At 42.8% G+C, this 17,908-nt stretch overlaps 1 pseudogene; it reads left to right on the top strand.

The window, feature by feature from the left end:
* Positions 1-12,926: 12,926 nt before the first annotated feature.
* LOC124263591 lies at positions 12,927-17,908 on the top strand (annotated as a pseudogene).

Here is a 17,908-nt window from a genome sequence, read left to right as displayed (position 1 = left end):
CGAAATATGAATTCATTTATTAAGCTTTCTTTTTCAATAACATATTTTTTCTGCTTTTCGTCACATGAACCGATCTAGCCTCATTGACGTGATCCAGTCCTCATGTAAGTGATATGGTCCTCTGAAATCCAGTCCTTTGAAATGTGATCCAGTCCTTTGGAATGTGATCCAGTCCTCTGGAATGTGATCCAGTCCTTTGGAATGTGAGCCAGTTCTCTGGAATGTGATCCAGTCCTTTGGAATGTGAGCCAGTCCTCTGGAATGTGATCTAGTCCTTTGGAATGTGAGCCAGTTCTCTGGAATGTGATCCAGTTCTCTGGAATGTGATCCAGTCCTTTGGAATGTGATCCAGTCCTTTGGAATGTGAGCCAGTCCTTTGGAATGTGAGCCAGTCCTTTGGAATGGGATCCAGTCCTTTGGAATGTGATCTGGTCCTCATACATGTGATCAAGCCTTGATGAACGAGTCAAGCTGATCAAGGCCAAAGGAAAGTGTGATCAATTCACGACGTACGATGGCCCTGAACAACTGGAACCTTCCTGATGAACGTAACAGAGCACTTTCCTACTTCACGTAGCAGTGAGGAGTTTGACCCAGCCCTGGTGAAACGTGATCAGTCCGTGATGATTACGTCCGCCTGAACTTCACGTAGCTCTGATGAATTTATCCAGGTCTAGTGGAAGGTCATCATTCCATGATGAACGCAGTTATCCCCTGATGATTGTCAACTGGGAAGAGGGAGGCAAACCGATCCTGTTAAACGAGCCCTGATCAACGTGATTTGCCCTGATCAACATGATAACGTCCTCATCACCTTCACGTAGTCCTGGGGTATCGGTCTAGCTCTGGTGAACGCAACTAGTTTCAAGCGTTGGCTCTGTCACACCGAAGACCACAATATTCGAATCTCCCTCATGGGTAGACCGCCCTGTGCTAAAACCCTAAATGAAGCAAGTCTTGATTTCCCTCAGGTTCAGGGTATGTTAAGATCTGCACAAAAATTAACTCACTTTAAGGGGTCGGGTTACAAAGTAAACACATCTAACTCATGGCTGGCCGGACCAACATCCTCACCATTGATCTGGAATCTTATCATAAACTCACTCAACTCTTACTTAACTCACCTAGCCCTGATGTAGGCCCTATCTAGGTTTCTGGTGAAAGACAAATCATCAATCAATTTAAAATTTTACCGTGCAAGCAAAATGTTAACAAAGATAATTTTAGATGTTACTAAACATTTTTCGCACAATATCAAAGACACGTTTTACTTGTTTTAGAAATACAGAACAATGCAAATCAGCAGAAAATGGGGCTCCTTTTAAAAGTTAAAATGGGTTTATTTGTTACTATCAAAATTATACACTAAACGCCAAAAGAAACGTTACCCTTCTTGCAATGACTGAGGTACCTACTCTACAGCTGTTGCGTGGACCACTTCTTCGTCTGTTACGGTGGCCCCAGTCTGAAAGCCCTGTCTTATAACCGTTACTGATACGGTGGCATCCAAGGGCGTTGGCAGCGGCATTGTATGTCGACTCCACCTGGCGAATCTTTGTCTCAAAGCAGAATTTTATTTCAACCTTTCTTTTGGACATCTAGATCACTGTTATTGGTTTATTTCGGCATGGACGAAAATAGTACAATTTAACTATTCTGAAAAAGATGCATTTCACCTAAATGTGAATACATTTGAGAATTCTTTTTCGTGATTTGCATAAAGCTGTGTTGTTAAGCTTTCCTGTAAACTAATTCCTTCCAACTTATCTTTGATAGTTTTTAAGTAATTCATAAAGGTAGGGGGGTAACGTTTCTTTTGGCGTGTAGTGTATATATTCAGGGACTAAACCGTAGTCTATTACTGTTATGCGGACTTGGTGAACACGACTGAGCCCTATTCAACGTGACCTGGGTGCCGTTGTACAAAGCGATCTTAGCGCTAAGGTGACCGTAACTCCCATCCCTTAACATAGACTTAAGGTAGTCTTAGCGCTAAGGTTGTTCAACAGCATCCACAAATTGAAGAACTTAAACCCCAGTCCACTCAGCTGTGAATGGGTACCTCGTTAGGATGAGAACGCCACAATAACTCGGTGCGCCTAGTGGCTGCAAGAGTTAAATACTCCCCAGGGAGTTGAGATTGATAATACGATGTGCCGTTGAGACTGACATCCAATGATCGAGGGGAATATACCAGCGCCTTGATCATGCACTAGTTGCCTGGATATGTGCGCTATATAAATATCCTAAAATAATAATAATATTTAGGCCATGGTGAACTTCAAGTAGCCCTGATGAAATGATCTAGCCCTGTTGAACTTTGCCTAGCGTTGGCAAAGCATGCTCAAACCCCGAGGAATGCGATTAAGCCATGATGATCGTCTGTAGGTTACATGTAGAGGACAGTAAGCAAGAAGACAGAATACATATAAGTCTGACCCAACTTTAACCAGTTATACATACAGATCTAAGGCGCAAGACAAAATGCTACATGCTGGTCTACCAGGTTGCATTTAAATCTGGATAAGACAATAGGTTATGCGAAGGCCTCAAGATAAGACCACAGGCTACATATACGTCTCAGGATGACCTAGTCTACATGAACGTGATCTCGTCCCCATATCCGTGATCAAGCTCCGATGAAAGCGGCTGAGCCATTGTAGGCCTGATCAACCCATAAGGAAAGCATGGCCAAGCCGTGAGGTGAGCGTGGTCAAGCCATGAGGAAAGTGTGGTCAAGCCGTGAGGAAAGCATGGCCAAGGCGTGAGGAAAGCGCGGTCAAGCCGTGAGGACAGCATGGTCAAGCCGTGAGGAAAGCATGGTCAAGCCGTGAGGAAAGGGTGGTCAAGCCGTGAGGAAAGCGAGATCAAGCCGTGGGGAAAGTGTGGTCGAGCCACGAGGAAGGTGCGGTCAAGCCATGAGGAAAGCATGGTCAATCCATGAGGACAGTGTGGTCAAGCTGTGAGGACAGCGTGGTCAAGCCGCGAGGTGAGCGTGGTCGAGCCATGAGGAAAGCTCGGTCAAGCCGTGATGAAAGCGTGGTCAAGCCACGAGGAAGTTGTGGTCAAGCCGTGAGGACAGCGTGGTCAAGCCGTGAGAACAGCATGGTCAAGCCGTGAGGGAAGCCTGGTCAAGCCATGAGGAAAGCGTGGTCAAGCCATGAGTAAAGCGTGGTCAAGCCGTGGAGTAAGCGTTGTCAAGCCGTGATGAAAGCGTGTTCAAGCCGTGAGGAAAGTGTGGTCAAGCCGCGAGGAAAGCATGGTCAAGCCGTGATGAAACCGTGTTCAAGCCGTGGGGAAAGTGTGGTCAAGCCGTGAGGAAAGTGTGGTTGAGCACGAGGAAGGCGGGGTCAAGCCTGATGAGCTTGAACCTTCCTCGTGAACGTAAGGAAGCATTTATGAACTTTATGTAGCCTAAGGAACTTATGGAGCCCTGGTGAAGCATGATAAATTTGTGATGAACCACATCAAGCCCCGACGATCAAGAACTTGATATGATGAACACAAACTTGCCTCGATAAACGTTATGCTGTGATGATAGATATGGGTGAACCCTGATGAACGTGATCAATTACTTGTGTCAACTTTTTTGAAAATGTCATGAAGAAAAAAAATGGTTCGCAATATGCTTGTACAGTTCTGAGGAATCGTAAGCATGGCCACTGCCTATATATGGCCGTTTTGCTTTCAGATGGTCATTGACACTTTAGCTATATACAAGAATATCGTTATGTCGCGTCTCACTGCTGTAAATCGAAACGTTGCTATTGGACGTCTGGAGGCTGGGAGACTCAATCAGCCGTTGCACTTCACCTCAATGTTCAGTACTATCAGCCGTTTATGGGACCGATATCAACAAACCAATTCTACGCAAGAACGGCCTCGAAGTAGTAGACCTTGGATTACCACTGCAACACAGGAGAAGTACATCCGGGCACTTCAGTTGCTGAATCGAACTGTCACAGGAACTGCAACTGCAAGTGTTGACGCAAACCATTCGTTATCCTTTACGAGAAGCTGTACTTGGAGCCAGAAGACCCTATTTTGGCCCTGTGTTACGACGACTACATCGACGTCGACGGGTCCAGAGGAGCAATAGCGTTAATTTCTGGAATCTACAAAACTGGCGACGTGTACGGTTCAGTGACGATTCACGTTTCTGCTTCAGTGCCGGGACGGAAGAGTACGAGTCTATCGACGTCGAAATGAACGTTTTGCCCAGACTTGTGACGCACAGGTTGTCCGATATGGTGGGGATAGGGTACTGATGTGGGGAGCCACATTATCAGATTGTCATGGAACACAACCAAAAGCAGCAATTATTACTTTTCACGTGCAAAGCATAAGTCCAACCTGTGACTGTAAAAGGGCATCTCGCAAATTTATCCAAGATCTTTGCAAATATTGGATGGAAAATGGGACGCCTCAACGCTGCCGAACGAAATGTTGCTATTAGACGATTGCAAGCTGGCGAATCAAAGAGTGCCGTGTCGAGGACCCTCGGCGTTCATCCCAGAACAATAAGTAGTTTGTGGGATCGTTTTGTGCATTCCCATTCGACAAATGACCGTCCAAGATCAGTGAGTGACCACACCAGCCCAAGATCGCTACATCTGGGTATCCCACCCACGTGACCACCGTCTTTCCGTCCGGGACACAGCACAAGAACGGTTTAGAGCCCGGAGAGGGTCCGACCAGACCATCAGGAACCGAGAGGCAGGTATGCGTGCCAGACGTCCAAAAGTTGCCCCCTCTCTGACACGACTGCATCAACGTAGCCACGTGGTGTAACACGGAACCTTGGAAACTGGAGGCACACATGGTTCAGTGATGAATCGCGTTCTTTCCGCAAGCGACGTGACGGAAAACAATTTGTCTACAGACTATACAATGCACGTTTTGCACCCAACTGCATCAGGCACGTGGACAGATTTGGTGGCGAAAGTGTCATGGTGTGGATGGACATCTCATACACCCGCAGATCGGAATTGGTGCTCGTCCAAGGCAGTCTGGCGGCCACTCGATATATCGACCGGATTCTTCGCCCTCACGTGCATCGCCTTATCGACAGCCAGGGGGAGCTATTCCAACATAACAACGCCAGATTTCACACAGCACGTGCTACACTGGACTACCTGGCCAATAACAACATGAATGTCCTCCCTCTGGCCCTCCAGATCCCCGGATCTGAACCCAGTTGAACATCTGTGGGATCAGATCACTAAACCTGTACATGTACGTCGACGTCGTAATCCGCCACAGACCCTTCAACAGTTGTTCAACATGCTGCAGGAAGAATGGACAAGACTTCTATAACGAAGCATCAAACACCTGATTCGATCTGTGCAAAGGAGATGTCGTGCAGCTCTAGCAGTTAGAGGTGGTCACGTCAACGCCACCTCGTGGACATCAGTGCTGACTATGATAACGGCCATTCTCGTGAAATGTCCACGGGATACCAAGGTATTGTTCTTCAAAATTCCAGTGCTGTACCGTTGATTTCCGTTGATTTACATGTAATTGAATAAGACCACATTTTTCAATGATATTTTGCCTTTGCGTTTCTTTTGTTGAAGAGTGTATATAGGTCTGTAGATATGACAGCAATTACATACATAGGTCTGTAGATATGACAACAGGTTACATACATAGGTCTGTAGATATCACAACAAGTTACATATATAGGTCTGTAGATATGACAACAGGTTACATACATAGGTCTGTAGATATCACAACAAGTTACATATATAGGTCTGTAGATATGACAACAGGTTACATATATAGGTCTGTAGACAACAGTTTAAATATACACGTCTGTTGAAATAGTTTGCGAGTACGTCTGAGGACAGGACAACCGATAACAAATACGTCTTAGATCAATTCAACGGGTAACATATACGTCTATGGACACTACAGCCGATTACATATACGTCTAAAGACAATACAGTGAGTTACATGTGTGTCTAAGGACAATACAACCGGTTACATATGCATCTAAGGACAATACAACCGGTTACATATGCATCTAAAGACAATACAATGAGTTACATATGCGTGTAAGGACAATAAAACGGGTTACATATACGTCTAAAGACAATACAATGAGTTACATATGCGTCTAAGGACAATACAACGGGTTACATATACGTCTAAAGACAATACAACGGTTACATATACGTCTAAAGACAATACAGTGAGTTACATGTGCGTCTAAGGACAATACAACGGGTTACATATGCAGGGGCGGTGGGGTAGCCTAGTGGTTAAAGCGTTGGCTCGTTACATATGCCCACAAGGGTACAATGGGTGAAGTTACATTTCTGTCTCCCCGACAATATTGCTGGAATATTGCTAAAAGCAAATGCGTCTAGTCAGTCAGTCAATAAGGACAATACAATGAGTTACACATAAGTTACATATACAATGTCTAAAGACAATACAACGGGTTACAGTTACATATAAGTCTAAAGACAATACAATGAGTTACATATGCGTGTAAGGACAATACAACGGGTTACATATACGTCTAAAGACAATACAGCGGATTACATATACGTCTAAAGACAATACAATAAGTTACATATGCGTCTAAGGACAATACAACGGGTTACATATACGTCTAAAGACAATACAACGGGTTACATATACGTCTAAAGACAATACAACGGGTTACATTTGCGTCTAAGGACAATACAACGGGTTGCATATACGTCTATAAACAATACAATGCGTTACATATACGTCTAAGGACAATACAACGTGTTACATATACGTCTAAAGACAATATAACGGGTTACATATGCGTCTAAGGACAAAACAACGGTTAGATATACGTCGAAAGACAATACAACGGGTTACATATGCGTCTTAAGACAATGCAACGGGTTACATATGCGTCTAAGGACAATACAAAGAGTTACATATACGCCCAAGGACAATACAACGCGTTGCATATACGTCTAAGGACAATTCAATGGGTTACATATACGTCTAAGGACAATACAATGAGTTACACATAAGTCTAAAGACAATACAACAAGTTATATATACGTCTAAGGACAAGACAGCAGCTTACATATACGCCTAAAGACAATACAACGAGTTACATATACGTCTAAGGACAATACAACGGGTTACACATACGCATAAAAACAATACTACGAGTTACATAAACGCCTAAGTACAATACAACGAGTAACATATTCGCCTAAGGACAAGACAACAGGATAAAAATACGTCTAAGGACAAGAGAGCAGATTACATATACGCCCAAGGACAATACAACGGGTTACATATGCGTCTAAGGACAATACAACGGGTTGCATATACGTCTATAAACAATACAGTGCGTTACATATACGTCTAAGGACAATGCAACGTGTTACATATACGTCTAAAGACAATACAACGGGTTACATATGCGTCTAAGGACAATACAACGGGTTAGATATACGTCTAAAGACAATACAACGGGTTACATATACGTCTAAAGACAATACAACGGGTTACATATGCATCTAAGGACAATACAAAGAGTTACATATACGCCCAAGGACAATACAACGGGTTACGTATACGTCTAAGGACAATATGTACAACGGGTTACATATACGTCTTAGGAAAATGTAATGGGTTACATATGCATCTAAGGACAATACAATGAGTTACACATAAGTCTAAGGACAACACAACGAATTACCTATACGTCTAAGGACAATATGTACAACGGGTTACATATACGTCTAAGGAAAATATGTACAACGGGTTACATATACGTCTAAGGACAATATAACGGGTTACATATACGTCTAAAGACAATACAACGGGTTACATATACGTTTAAGGACAATATGTACAACGGGTTACATATACGCCTAAGGGCAATATAACTGGTTACATATGCATCTAAGGACAATACAATGAGTTACATATAATTCTAAAGACAATACAAAGGGTTACATATACGTCTAAGGACAATACAAAGGGTTAAATTTACGTTTAAGGACAATATGTACAACGGGTTACATATACGTCTAAGGACAATACAACGGGTTACGTATGCGTCTAAGGACAATGCAAAGGGTTAAATCTACGTCTAAGGACAATACGAAGGGTTGCATATACGTCTAAAGACAATACAACGGGTTACATATGCGTCTTAGGACAATACAACGGGTCACATATACGTCTAAGGACAATATGAACAACGGGTTACATATACGTCTAAGGACAATACAATGAGTTACATATAAATCTAAAGACAATACAACGAGTTACATATACGTCTAAGGACAATACAACGCGTTACATATACGTGTAAAGACAATACAAAGGGTAACATACATAGGTCTGTAGATATCGCAACGGGTTACAAACAAAGGTCTGTAGATATGGCAACGGGTTACATACATAGGTCTGTAGATATGGCAACGGGTTACATACATAGGTCAGTAGATATGACAACGGGTTACATACATAGGTTTGTAGATATGACAACGGGTTACATACATAGGTCTGTAGATATGGCAACGGGTTACATACATAGGTCTGTAGATATGGCAACGGGTTACATATACGTCTTAGGACAATATAACAGGATGCATGTAGATCTGGTAATGGAAACGTTCATTGCACACATAGCAACATGAGTTAAATGTTTGAACTCAAAGACCTGAATGTCTCATCTGATGATCAGGGTGTTTCACTGTAACCCTTAAATATAAACTCCTTGCCTCGTATCTTGGACGAAACAGGCCAAGGATATGACACCATTGCTGAAGCGTTAGCGCATATATAGCCGCCATATTATTACGAGGAGTAATCTGAGTGTGAAGAGTTGCGTCCCTTACGTGTGACAGAAACCTATGCCCGGGAGATCGTATCCCAGACAGCCCTGATCACGTGTCCCCATGTCCCTCGGGTATCAAGCCCATTTTTCAGCTCAATTATTGTTCATATTATATCGCTGGGATTCCATTCCTTTGGGGGTGATACAAATATCCAAGCATTGAAAATGTCGAGTTTAGATGCTATCATATCTAACAATGTATCTTTTGCTAAAAGCTGTAAAAACAGATATATTTGTTATTAAAACGATGAGCCTAAAATTTTTTGGGGGGGACATAAAAATGAAAGCATTTTGCAATATTGCACAATATCAAATGCGTCATCAAAAACTTATTTTATATTGCCTCATATTATGAGTGAGTGAGTGAGGGAGGGACTATGGTTTTACGCCACTTTTAGCAATATTCCAGCAATATCACGGCGGGGTACACCAGCAATTGGCTTCACACAATGTACCTATGTGGGGATTCGAACCCGGGTCTTCGGCGTGACCAGCAGACGCTTGAACCGCTAGGCTACCCCACGGCCAGTGTTATATTGTCAGGAGTGTATGTTCAACATTGTCCTTCACGTTGTGTATTATACGAGCGCATCGGTCAATACAGATTCCAGTAATTTTATTAGATCAGCCTAGTTAAGTGGGCAACAGATCTTATAAAAATAAAAAATGGGAATTGTGACGACACAGTTCTATGGTTGTGTATATTACCGTACTGAGTGGTTCAACACCTTATCTGTGAAGAATGAAGCGTTCTATATGACATCCTGCTTGTGATCCTGGCAGAGTTACTCCCATTTAATTGTCAAACACCCTCCATCTCAGCACGTGAAGCATTCGTAACCTCCCCGGTATCAAGGCAGGCGTCAATGTGCTCGTAATATGTCTTCAATAATAATGAGTGAGTGAGTTGGATTTTACGCCGCCTTTAGCAATATTACAGGAATATCACGCGCGGGACACCAGAAATGAGTTTCACACATTGTACCCATGTGTGGACTCGAACTTTGGGTCTTCGGCGTGACGAGCGAACGCTTTAACCACTGGGCTTCCCTACCGTCCCTCTTCAATAATAACAGAGGCCATATAACAATGACAACCTTGACAACCTTGACAACCCTAACAACCTCTACAACCTTCACAACCATGACAGCCTTAACAACAATGACAACCTTGACAACAATGACCACCTTAACAACCATGACAACCTTGATAACCTTGACAACCATGACAACCTTGATAACCTTGACAACCTTGACAACCTTGACAACCCTAACAACCTCTACAACCTTCACAACCATGACAGCCTTAACAACAATGACAACCTTGACAACAATGACCACCTTAACAACCATGACAACCTTGATAACCTTGACAACAATGACAACCTTGATAACCTTGACAACAATGTCAACCTTGATAACCTTGACAACAATGACCACCTTAACAACCATGACAACCTTAACAACAATGACAGCCTTAACAACCATGACAACCTTGATAACCTTGACAACAATGACAACCTTGATAACCTTGACAACAATGTCAACCTTGATAACCTTGACAACAATGACCACCTTAACAACCATGACAACCTTAACAACAATGACAGCCTTAACAACCATGACAACCTTGACAACAATGACAACCTTGACAACAATGACAACCTTGACAACAATGACAACCTTGATAACCTTGACAATCTTGACAACCTTCACAACCATGACAACCTTAACAACAATGACAACCTTGACAACCTTAACAACAATGACAACCTTAACACCAAAGACAACCTTGACAACCTTCACAACAATGACAACCATGAAAACCTTCACAACCTTCGCAACAATGACAACCATGACAACATTGGCAACCTTAACAACCATGACAACCTTGACAACAATGACAACCTTGGCAACCTTAACAACAATGACAACCTTAACACCAAAGACAACCTTGACAACCTTCACAACAATGACAACCATGAAAACCTTCACAACCTTCGCAACAATGACAACCATGACAACATTGGCAACCTTAACAACCATGACAACCTTGACAACAATGACAACCTTGGCAACAAATGACAACCTTGATAACCTAGACAGCCGTAACAACAATGACAACCAAGACAACCTTGACAACCTTGTCAACCTTGACAACAATGACAACAATGTCAACAATGACAACATTGACAACAATGACAACCGTGACGAGCGAACGCTTTAACCACTGGGCTTCCCTACCGTCCCTCTTCAATAATAACAGAGGCCATATAACAATGACAACCTTGACAACTTTCACAACAATGACAACCTCCACAACCTTCACAACAATGACAACCTTGACAACCTTGACAACCTTGTCAACCCTAACAACCTTGACAACCCTAACAACCTTCACAACCTTCACAACCATGACAACCTTAACAACAATGACAACCTTGACAACAATGACCACCTTAACAACCATGACAACCTTAACAACAATGACGGCCTTAACAACCATGACAACCTTGACAACAATGACAACCTTGATAACCTTAACAATCTTGACAACCTTCACAACCATGACAACCTTAACAACAATGACAACCTTGACAACAATGACAACCTTGATAACCTTGACAACAATGAAAGCCTTCACAACCTTGACAACAATGACAGCCTTTACAACAATGACAACCTTGATTACAATGACAACCTTGACAACCTTAACAACAATGACAACCTTAACAACAAAGACAACCTTGACAACCTTCACAACAATGACAACCATGAAAACCTTCACAACCTTCGCAACAATGACAACCATGACAACATTGGCAACCTTGTAAACCTTGACAACAATGACAACCTTAGCAAAAAATGACAACCTTGATAACCTAGACAACCGTAACAACAATGACAACCTTGTCAACCTTGACAACAATGACAACAATGTCAACAATGACAACATTGACAACAATGACAACCTTGACAACCTTAACAACAATGACAACCTTGACAACAATGACAACCTTCACAACGATGACAGCCATGACAACCTTGACAACCTTGACAACCTTCACAACAATGACAACCATGACAACCTTGATAACTTTGTCAACTTTGTCAACCTTGACAACCTTGACAACAATGACAACCTCGACAACCTTGACAACCTTGACAACCTTCACAACCTTTACAACAATGACGACGATGACAACCTTGACAACCTTGTCAACTTTGTCAACCTTGACAACAATGACAACAATGTCAACCTTGACAACCTTGACAACCTTGACAACCTTGACAACAATGACAACCTTGACAACCTTGACAACAATGACAACCTTGACAACCTGGTCAACCTTGACAACAGTGATAACCTTGACAACAATGACAAGAATGACAACCTTGACAACAATGACAAAATTTGACAACCTTCACAACTTTCACAACAATGACAACCTTGATAATCTTGACAACAATGACAACCTTCACAGTCTTCACAACCTTGACAACCTTGACAACCTTGACAACAATGACAACCTTGACAACCTTAATAAAAAATGACAGCCTTGACAACAATAACAGCCTTAACAACAATGACAACCTTGACAACAATGACAACATTGATAACAGTGACAGCCTTGACAACCTGTACAACCTTGACAATAATCACAACCTTCACAACAATGACAACCTTCACAACAATGACAACCTTCACAATCTTGACAATAATGACAACAATGACAGCCTTGACAACAATGACAACCTCGACAACAATGCCAACCTTCACAACCATCACAACAATGACAGCCTTGACAACAATGACAGCCTTAACAACAATGACAACCTTTGACTTGACAACAGTAACAACAATGACAACCTTGACAACCTTGACAACCTTGATAACCTTGACAACCTTGATAACCTTGATAACCTTAACAACCTTGACAACCTTGATAACCTTGACAACAATGACAACCTTAATAACCTTGATAACCTTGACAACAATGACAGCCTTTACAACAATGACAACCTTCACAACCTTGACAACCTTGACAACCTTCACAACCTTGACAACCTTGACAACAATGACAACCTTCACAACAATGACGACCTTACCAACAATGACAACCTTGACAACAATGACAACCTTGACAACAATGACAACATTGATAACAGTGACAGCCTTGACAACCTGTACAACCTTGACAATTTACAACCTTCACAACAATGACAACCTTCACAACAATGACAACCTTGACAATCTTGACAATAATCACAACCTTGACAACAATGACAACCTTGACAACCTTGACGAACTGTACAACCTTGACAACATTGACAACAGTGACAACAGTGACGACCTGTACGTCCTTGACAATAATCACAACTTTCACAACAATGACAACCTTGACAACAATGACAACCTTGACAATCTTGACAATAATGACAACCTTGATAATAATGACAACCTTGACAATAATCACAACCTTCACCACAATGACAACCTTGACAACAATGACAACAATGACAACCTTGACAACCTTGACAACCTTGACAATCTTGACAATAATGACAACCTTGACAATAATCACAACCTTGACAATAATCACAACCTTCACTACAATGACAACCTTCACAACCTTCACAACCTCCACAGCAATGACAACCTTGACAATCTTGACAACAATGACAACCTTCACAACCTTGACAACCTGACAAACTTGACAACCTTAACAACAATGACAGCCTTGACAACCTTGACAAGAATGACAACCTTCACAACCTTCACAACCTTGAGAAGAATGACAACCTTGACAACAATGACAGCCTTGAAAACCTTCACAACCTTAACAACAATGACAGCCTTGAAAACCTTCACAACCTTCACAACCTTAACAACAATGACAGCCTTGACAACAATGACAACAACGACAACAATGACAACCTTGACAATAATCATCCTTGACAACCTTGACAACCGTGACAACAATGACAACCTTGACAACAATGACAACCTTGACAACAATGACAACCTTGACAACAATGACACCATTGACAACAGTGACAACCTTGACAACCTGTACAACCTTGACAATAATCACAACCTTCACAACAATGACAACCTTCACAACAATGACAACCTTGACAATCTTGACAGCAATGACAAAGCAAATCTATTTTACTGTAGAGTGTTGTATACAAATGTGACAGGGTGTTTCAGGTTTGTCTTTCCCTAAATGGGAGATTCCTTTAAGACACGTGGGCTAGTGTTTGGAGAGAGAGAGAGAGAGAGAGAGAGAGAGAGAGAGAGAGAGAGAGAGAGAGAGAGAGAGAGAGAGAGAGAGAGAGAGAGAGAGAGAGAGAGAGAGAGAGAGAGAGAGAGAGAGAGAGAGAGAGAGAGAGAGAGAGAGAGAGAGAGAGAGAGAGACTGCTCCATGTCCCTCATCACACAGAATGTTACGGAATACAAAATGAACTGGATACTGTGTGATATGTTGTTAGACAAACCCCACTTGGTTACACAATACTATAAAATACTATAACGATTATTGACCAGAATATCTTCGGTGTTTGATGCATGTCAGATCTAACTCAACATGTTATAAAAAGGACTATTAAAAGGATGGCTCCATGTACCCGGGTGAAATCCCAATGTTTACTGACCAGAGAGAAAATGGCACTTGCTCCTTGCCAACTTCCGGTTTAGGATTTACAGCGCTCACCAGCCAGTGTTGTTCTGAGAATCTGTGTGCGCGGCTGTATAGTTGTAAAGAAACACCGACACACACCGACACACCGACACACCGACACCGACACACACACACACACACACACACACACACACACACACACACACACACACACACACACACACACACACACACACACACTCTCTCTCTCTCTCTCTCTCGCACACAGACACAGACAAAGACGCACACAGACACACACACAGACACGGACACACACAGGCGTATACAGACACAGACACACAGACACACACGCGCGCATACAGACACACACAGGGGCACATACACAGACATACACACAAACATACAGATACACGTACACACAGACATACACCGAAACACGCACACAGATAAACACAGAGAGACACGCAGATATAGACACAGACACACACAACACCGATACACACAAGCACATGCACAAACAGCCACAAGCACATACATACACACAGACATGGACGCAAACACACACAGCATGCATACACACACATACAGACACACAACACATATACACACAAACACATGCAGACAGACACACATAGATATAGACACAGAAACGCAGATACACACACATACAGACACACAAACATGCACACATAAACACAGATACACACACACACGCACATACCAAAAGACAGACAGACAAACAGACACAGACAGACATATATAAACACCCACACAGCATACACTGACTCCGACCAGTTCAAGCTATATCCCTTATCACCATCTACTATAAGGTGACTGAGTGGCACGTGGCACTGCAGTAGATAAGTCCTTATCTCTGTCTGCTTTATTTCATACCAGGCTAGTTTGTTCCAGGACATCAGGTGTTTTCGTCACGACACGTGGTTTCTGTTAGTAGTTCGTCTACAAAACAAGTTTCTGTATTTCCAGGAGAGCAGACAAGAGCAAACAGAATCGTTACTACTTGTCTCCTTGTCATGAACCCGTGAAGATCCGGGTTAGAATTGATCTTCAGTAACCCATGCTTGTCGTAAGAGGCAACTAACGGGATCAGGTGGTCAGACTCGCTGACTTGGTTGACACATGTCATCGTATCCCAATTGCATAGATCCATGCTCAAGCTGTTGATCACAGGATTGGCTGGTCTAGACTCGATTATTTACAGACTGCTGCCTATATATATAGCTGGAATATTGCTGAGTGCGGCGTTAAACAACAAACCAACCAACCAACCTTGTCATGGATTTTGCCTCTTTCTGCAAATACTCTGTTCGGTATATCTTATTTGCTATATTTAAGGGGGTACTTACCAGATCAACCGTCTGACCCATAAACACATCCGCACCTATTTACACATCCACATCTTTATACATAGCCTCACTCATTTACACAACCTCACCCATATACACAACCTCACCCATATACACAACCTCATTAAACCCATATACACAACTTCACCCATATGCACAACCTCACCCCTATACACAACTTCACCCATATACACAACTTCACCCACATACACAACCTCACCTATACAACTCCTCACCTCACCCACACACACATACAACCCTCACCCACATCACCCACAACCTCACCCACATACACAACCTCACCCACATACACACATCACCCACCTCTCACCCACATACACAACCTCACCCATACACACAACCTCACCCACATACACACACCCTCACCCACATACACAACCTCACCCACATACACAACTTCACCCATATACCCACACAAACCTCACCCACATACACAACCTCACCCAAAACACACACACCCTCACCCACATACACAACCTCACAACCCACATACTCACCCTACATACACACCTCACCCACAACACAACTCACCCACATACACAAACTTCACCCACATACACAACCTCACCCAACATACACACCCTCACCCACATACACAACCTCACCCACATACACAACACCCACATCACACACCACATACACAACTTCACCCATGTACACACCCTCACCCACATACACAACTCCTCACCCAATATACACAACTTCACCCACATACACAACCTCACCCTATACACAACTTCACCCACATACACAACCTCTCACCCACATACACAACCTCACCCACATACACAACATACACCCTCACTTACACAAACTTCACCCACATACACAAACCTCACCCACATACACAACCTCACCCACATACACAACTTCACCCACATACACAACCTCACCCACCCACATACACAACTTCTCACCATACATACACAACCTCACCCACATACACAACCTCACCTTAAATACACACAACCTCACCACACACATACACAACCTCACCCATATACACAACCTCACCCACATACAACAACTTCACACAACATACACATACACAACTTCACCCACATACACAACTTCACCTATACACAACTTCACCTGCATACACAACTTCACCAATATACCATATACACAACTTCACCCTACATGTACACAACTTCACCCATGTACATCACCCATAAACACAACTTCCCACATACACACCACCCTACCCACAACCTCACCTCCTATACAGAACTTTTACCTATATATACACAACCTCACCCCTATACACAACTCTCACCCATATACACAACTCTCTCCACCATACACACCCTCACCCACATACACAACCTCACCCATATACACAACCTCACCCACATAAACACCTCACCCACATATACAACCCCTTCCCACATACACAACCTCACCCACATACACAACCTCACCCATATACACAACCTCACCCACATATACACAACCTCACCCACATACACAACCTCACCCACATGCACAACCTCACCCACATACACAACCTCGGCCACATACACAACCTCACCCACATACACAACCTCACCCTAAACCTCGCCCACATACAAAACCTCACCCACATCCACAACATCACTCACATACAAAACTTCACCCACATACAAAACCTCGGCCACATACACAACTTCACCCACATACACAACCTCACCCTAAACCTCACCCACATACACAACTTCACCCACATACAAAACCTCACCCAAATACACAACTTTACCCACATACAAAACCTCACCCAAATACACAACCTCACCCACATACACAACCTCACGCACATACACAACTTCACCCACATACAAAACCTCACCCACATACACAACCTCACCCACATACACAAACTCACCCACATACACAACTTCACCCACATACACAACTTCACCCACATACACAACTTCACCCACATACACACCCTCACCCGCATACACAACTTCACCAATATGCACAACTTCACCCATATACAAAACCTCACCCTATACACAACTTCACCCATGTACACAGCCTCACCCATAA

The sequence above is a fragment of the Haliotis rubra genome, unplaced genomic scaffold (assembly GCF_003918875.1).
Source record: "Haliotis rubra isolate DU_JTF1 unplaced genomic scaffold, ASM391887v1 Scf89, whole genome shotgun sequence".
In the NCBI taxonomy this organism is placed as follows: Eukaryota; Metazoa; Mollusca; class Gastropoda; order Lepetellida; family Haliotidae; genus Haliotis; species Haliotis rubra.
Note: the sequence above shows the minus strand (reverse complement) of the source record. Positions and strands in the feature narration are given on the sequence as shown.